The sequence below is a fragment of the Aulonocara sp. 'chitande type north' Nkhata Bay genome, linkage group LG3 (assembly GCF_057382095.1).
Source record: "Aulonocara sp. 'chitande type north' Nkhata Bay isolate Kocher_YH1m ecotype deep benthic linkage group LG3, A_spYH_male_GT1.1, whole genome shotgun sequence".
Classification (NCBI taxonomy): Eukaryota; Metazoa; Chordata; class Actinopteri; order Cichliformes; family Cichlidae; genus Aulonocara; species Aulonocara sp. 'chitande type north' Nkhata Bay.
This window is the reverse complement of record NC_141346.1, coordinates 38,815,051-38,821,809: the sequence shown is the minus strand read 5'-3', so window position 1 is coordinate 38,821,809 and position 6,759 is coordinate 38,815,051.

Below are 6,759 nucleotides of genomic sequence, written 5' to 3'. Positions count from 1 at the left end.
AGGCCTACAGTGCAGTTAAACAAGAGACATTGTTGGCTTGTCACACCAGATGAATGAGATCTGCTTCATTTAGTGGTAGCTGAATGTGATCACTGATGGTAAGTCCACATCTGAGCATCACCAGGTGGGCTTGGTGAAGTCAGGTGTGTCAAACATATGACCACAGTGCTAGAAAATGCTTCACCCACAGTATAATCAAGCCCACGGGAAGGCTTTGGAAAACGTGAAAATACTGAATATTTAACTGACAAAGAGACGCATGACCTGCCATAATATACCAAAGTAAACTAAATAAACTCTTAAATGACAGAAAATGGAACCTTGTGTTTTTTATTGTTTTTTACTGAATAACATTTATTTATTTTACTATTGGTTGGTTAAAAAAAAAAGGGCATTACTCAAAGCGTAAGCCCAATGCGACACTCTCAGTAACATATTACTGATATTGCGATTCTTTTTCTAAAAACATGGCATTGATTAAATTCATAGTTACATTTTACACTGAATGAAAGGGGACCACTCTGTTTTTATAGGTTATAAGACAATAGTTAAGATCGAGCTGAACTCTATTTGGCCCCCTTTGCAAAGGGAGTTTGACATCCTGTCCATCTGGACCGGCTTTAGAGGTACGTCAGTAAACAAGGTTTGACAACAGCAATCAAAATGTGTGCCAGCTGATGCCATATTATTTCACTGCCATGTCTCCTACTAAATTTGTCTTTCTTATAGACAAAACTGGTTGTTTGGGAGGGTTACATCATTCCTGCTGCCTTCAGTTTCAACTTCTGCTGTCTCCAGATCAACATCTGTGGTTTTCTCCTCCTTTTTTTCCATTCAGGAGGGTTTTTTGTGTTTCGTTTCATTATATGCTCTTGTGTGGGACAAAAACAGTCATCAGAACTGAACTGAGGTGATTACGCTCTTACTGCGGTGTTTCTGTGTTTTCATGCACAGCCTTAGAGAAAGTGAAAAAAGCTGTCTGATTTCCGTTGTGCACAACCATCTAAAATCTGTTGTAAGTATCCATATAAGCTCTAGCCGTGAGCACCTCGACCTACAGTAAGTGTTCTCTGCAACCTTCAGAAGCAGAGAAAACAGCGCAGTGCTGGGCCTTCAGAGGAGAAAGGGTTAATAAGCAGAGCGGCACGAAAACAAAGATGGGGAAAAAAGAGAAAAGACAGAGAGAGATATGTGTCAAAGGTCATGTGTCACGTTTGAATTGATAAAGGGCTTTCACCAGGTTTGAGCCTGCTGCAGGAGAGCCTGGTGCAGCTGCTGGAGGGCTGCAGAGGAGCCGTCTGGATACAGTTACACCGCTGGTTGATTTGGACCTGAAGTCGGCAGTCATGTGTCGAGGAACGAGCTGGAAAAAATGATGGAACGGTCACATTTTTCAGAGAAACGCTTTCCAGCCGAGCATCTGGTATTCTTGAAACATCGGCTGCAGCCTGCACATGCGTGTGTGTGGATGCTGCACCTCTTTGTGTGTGTGTGTGTGTGTGTGTGTGTGTTCACATTTAAAGGTAACGTTTCTCTTAAAACATGCCATTAAACACGCAAATAAAAACAGTTTTACAGAAAGAAAAACAAGAAAAAGAAGCGAGTAAGTCAGCTGAGAAGAGGGAAGGGATGGCCAGAAATTATCTCATAGGTTTGGGGATATGATTCCCTTTGCAAGTTCCTCTCCAAAAACATTTTTTTTTGCAAGCAGCCTCCTCCCCGTCCCTTAATTCCTCTTATTTCCTCACCCGCTGCAAAATTTTTCTTTTTATGAGGCTGCAGACTCGAACCACCCCTCCTCTTCTTACCACAAGTATCTCTGGTCTGTTTTTGCTCTTTCTTCCTCCCCCCCTTACCCTTTTTTTCCTCTCTGGTTTAACCCTTCACATCCACACAACAGCAAATGGTAAATAACAATAATGATGGATTAACCACAAACTTAAGGAGAATATTTAAGCGACTCTGACCTCGCCTGTTTTACTTTTAGTTTTCAGCACTTCTATCTGCGGCCCTGTTTGTGCATTTTGTTCTTTATGAATGCAGATTTTGTTCAGGCCTTATCTATTTTAGATTGTAATTTGATAACTAGCTTAATGTTGTTTTTAAGGAAAACAAAAGACAGTAAAAAGAGCAATATAGTCCATGTAATGCACCACTTCCTTGTTAAGGCGAGCTATCGTTGGCTTCTTAAAGCTGCATTTCTTCTGTTTTGGGGTCATTGTTTTCTGGAGAAAGAAGCTGTCATCACAACACTGACAAATCACTGCATGTTGTAAACTTGTTAGGGAAAAAGCAATGTTTATTTACACATCCAGCATTTATGCAGCAACACTCTGGGCTCAGGTTTCATGCAAACTCGTGATTATAAACCTCAGTTTTGCACGCCAGCATATCAGGAGGGGAAATTTGGGTCTTTAATCTGTTAAATGTTCTGTAAACAAAACTCTAAACAAAAAGAGCATAATGAAAGAGGTGGGGGTAAAGTTTGATAGACAGCAATGCACATTCAGCAGGGACGTTACAGAGTAGCGGCCCACCGTGAAGTACATTTCTGCATAAATGTGGTACCTACAGTCGCGGTAAAAGGAAAGTATACCCTCTTTAAAATGCTATATCAGCACAAACACCTCATACCAACTGTCAGCGCAGTGGTAGAGGCATGATGGAGCCATGGGACCTGGCCACCTTGCAGTCACTGAGTCAACCACAAACTTCTCTGTTTGCAAAGAGTCGAACATGAGGCCATATTTGCCCAAACTGGGTCAGTGATCACAGGAATCCCAAGCACAGGCATATTAACAAGAGAATGGCTGAAAAAAGAAAGAATGAAAGTGTCGCGATGGCCCGATTAAAGTTCAAACCGCAGCTTGATTGAAATCCTGAGGTGGGAGTTTAAGAGAGCTCTGCATAAATGACTGCAAATTTCAATGAACAGAAGCAACACTGTAAACTGTAACTGGATCAAAATTCTTCCACTGTGATGTGAGAGACACAAAAACGTATTTAAGTCATCGCTGTTATTGGTGGATCTACAAGCAACTGAATCATGAGGTGTGTGTAGTTTGTCACACACTGGTTCTCTGTTTCTACTCTTCTCAAATTCATTAACTAACCTGTTGTCATGCAAAGGTTGTGTGTTACTGAATGAGACCCTCTGCTTCACTTTCAGGAGTAAACCTGACAGAAGTAACCTGACTAACCCCTCAGTTTCCACTTTTTTTCTCTGCACATCTGCTCGACCTTTTTCCTCCTCCTCTGGCTAAACTCTCTGTCACCTGCTCTTTCCATTTGTCTCAGTGGACTTCTCTCCCGCACTCTGTCGACTTATCCAGCTGCTGCTCTGTTCGAACAGTGAAGGATTTGTAGATGCTGTGTGGGAATGCTTCCTGTTCCAGCAGACAAAACATTAGGCTTCAGTTACCCGTGCACTTATCCTAAAGTTTCTAATGTGTCTTATACAGATGCAATAACAGAAGCAAGTTAACTTCGGGAAAGCAGCTGCATTTTGATTTTTCATTTATCTTGCTATAAAACACAAAAGCTCTGTCTGTCTGTTTGTTTCTTTGTCCGCAAACTCCTCCTACACGATTAAGAGTTGAGCTGCTAAAAGTGGCACACAGGTACCTCCTAGGCCCCTCAAGGTCCTTATCTATATCAGACATTATGAGTTCATCATGTTGTTTAGCAACTACCTACCAGTGGGCTAAAATTACCTCTTTTTTCCTTTTTGCTTTCATGCAACTACAACGTCTCATGAATGCATTCTGTGATTTTAACTTCATGACAGTCTCAGTTTTGTCTGCAAAAGCCAAATTACACATTACAAAAGACAATGTTAGCGAGTTGCCGAGCAACCACCCAGCTGAGGGCTAAAATGACTCTTTGTTTGCATTTTTGCACCTATAACAGTGTACGACAGCACTGCGTCGTTTTCAGTCAACAAGCATTTAAGTCAACATGCATCATAGCGGTCAACACCACAAACAGGTCAAACAATACTGTAGCATGGGAACAAACTTCCTTTAATTGGATTGTTCATTTTTTATATATATATATACTTGTTGGCATGGTTAAAAAATAAAACCAAGTTATTACATAGAAAATCTAGGACGTTACTGGCGTGTGCTGAGCAAGTAATGATCTTCAAAAAATTGTCTTAAAAGGTTGAATAGCCAACTATTTAAACCCCATTAAAGTCAAGAGATATTTGACTGGTTATGGGTTATAAAAAAGTCAATTGTGTTGTGTTGGGGGGGGGTAGATCTGAATAATAAATGGTAACCTTTAATTTATTATGATTAGTAGATTGGAGGGGCCCAAACACAGGACACAAGTGGCAGAGGTCATGAACAAATGTAAGCTTTAATGGTTGAAACCCAAGTCTACGGAGATAAAACAAACCTTAAAGTAAACCAAAGGCCAAAATGAAGTCAAAAACATAGGGGAGGGGGGAAATCCAAGGTATGGAGACAAAGCAAGAACAAAGACTAACTAAACTGGAAGGACCGACCAAATGAAAGAAAAATATGAGAATAGAAATTTGCGCAGAAGATTGAACACAGGTGAAAACAGTTAGCAACGAGCAACAAAAATCAGGCAATCAGGATGGACAGACAGGAAGCAAAACTGACCCAGGACACCAAAGAAAACAGCCCTTCAAAGTAAGACAGGGAAAAACCAAAGGAGGCGCAGATATAACACATGATAAAGAAAACAAAGGGTTGATCCATAGACAGACTGAGACAGAAATTATGACTATGGTTACTGACCCTAACACCAAAACATCAGTAAACACATAGAGCAAAGCCCATCACAAAAACAACCATAAAGTAAACAGAGACTGGGTAATAAAACAAGGACTCACTGTAGAATAATCAGGAAATTAAAAGCAGAAATCCAAAACTTCAAACACTACAGCAGAAAATCTCACCAGCAGTTCACAATTAAACCTATTAAATAAGAATTCACAACAGTGAAACAAGGCCACATTTTGTGTAGCAGACATTTTTCTGGTTTTTCCTCCTGTTAGTCTCGTCAGAGCTCCTTTGAATTATTGTGGGGATCTAAAACTCCAGGTTAAGAACCACTGCATACTGCAAGTAGTTATGTGGCTTCAGTTACTTTAAAGAGTGTCCGATTAACAGTGTCTTCTCCCTGTGCTCCTTTTAAATGATACTGCATATGTCCTGTGCAGTTCTAGGGAAACTGTGGTGGTGCTCCCAGCCAGCTCTATATTTTAGCCTGGGAATCAGTTGTGTTTTTGAGGTGATGCCATCTTGATGGGCAGACACTCAGAGGACACAGTTGTGTTTAATGTATGAGAAAGATGTTGCTGGTAAGTTGCAGGGATTGAAAATGCAATAAAGGAAACAAACTGTGACAAGCAGCACATTCTTTCACTCTGTTCCCTTTGTTTTGTGAACCAGTTTGGATGTCTGTTTGGAGCTGCTGCAGAATTGACTGCCAAGCATCTGCTCAAAGTTGTGTCCGGTCACAGAGAAGGATGCACATGAAACCTCTGGCAGCCATGTTGGCTTCCATTCTTCTTTCTCCTCCCTTTTCTCTCTGTCTCTGTCTGTCAGCCATTTTAATGCTGAGCTCATACAGTGTGGCTGGGCGGGGCAAGACCAACCATCGGGCTCAGCACTCCTTCTCCATGCCAGGCAGGAAGTGGCCAGGACAGCTGCTTGCAATTCAACCTGGGACTTTGTTTGGGTGACCTACATTATGACTTCCACTCTAAAACTTCAGTACCACTTCTTTGTCTCTCCTTTTTCTCGTTCTGCTGGTTTTCAGTGGTGGACAGAAACTCGCTCACTCAAACCATATCTGTGCCCAGCCAAAGAAAAGCAGATAAACTGATCGGAATTTAAAATTTGCAATCAAAGCTTTCCTCCATATCCCAAATGTGCTCTACTGGACTGAGGTCTGGTGACTGTGCAGGTCATTTGAATACAGTGAACTCATTGTCATGTTCAAGAAGCCAGTTTGAGGGTTATGACATGGTGTGTCATGTCAAAGTTGTTATGTTATGTCTCATGAATGCATTCTGTGATTTTAACTTCATGACAGTCTCAGTTTTGTCTGCAAAAGCCAAATTACACATTACAAAAGACAATGTTAGCGTGTTGCCGAGCAACCACCCAGCTGAGGGCTAAAATGACTCTTTGTTTGCATTTTTGCACCTATAACAGTGTACGACAGCACTGCGTCGTTTTCAGTCAACATGCATCATAGCGGTCAACACCACAAACAGGTCAAACAATACTGTAGCATGGGAACAAACTTCCTTTAATTGGATTGTTCATTTTTTTATGTATACTTGTTGGCATAGTTAAAAAATAAAACCATGTTATTACACAGAAAATCTAGGACGTTACTGGCGTGTGCTGAGCAAGTAATGATCTTCACAGAATTGTCTTAAAAGGTTGAATAGCCAACTATTTAAACCCCATTAAAGTCAAGAGGTGTTTGACTGGTTATGGGTTATAAAAAGGTCAATTGTTTGAAGCATCCATCAGAAAATGGGTCCATTGTGGTCATAAAGGGATGGACATGGTCAGCAACAATACTCAGGCAGGCGGTGGTGTCTAAACAATGGTCAGTTGGTATTGGGAGGCCCAAAGTGTGCCAAGAAAATATCTCCAACCCTACAACACCAGCAGTCTGAACTGTTGATATAAGGCAGGGTGGAGCTTTTCATTCTGTTGTTCAGTTTTGATGAGTCTGTTTAAACTGTAGCCTCCGTTTCCTGTTCGT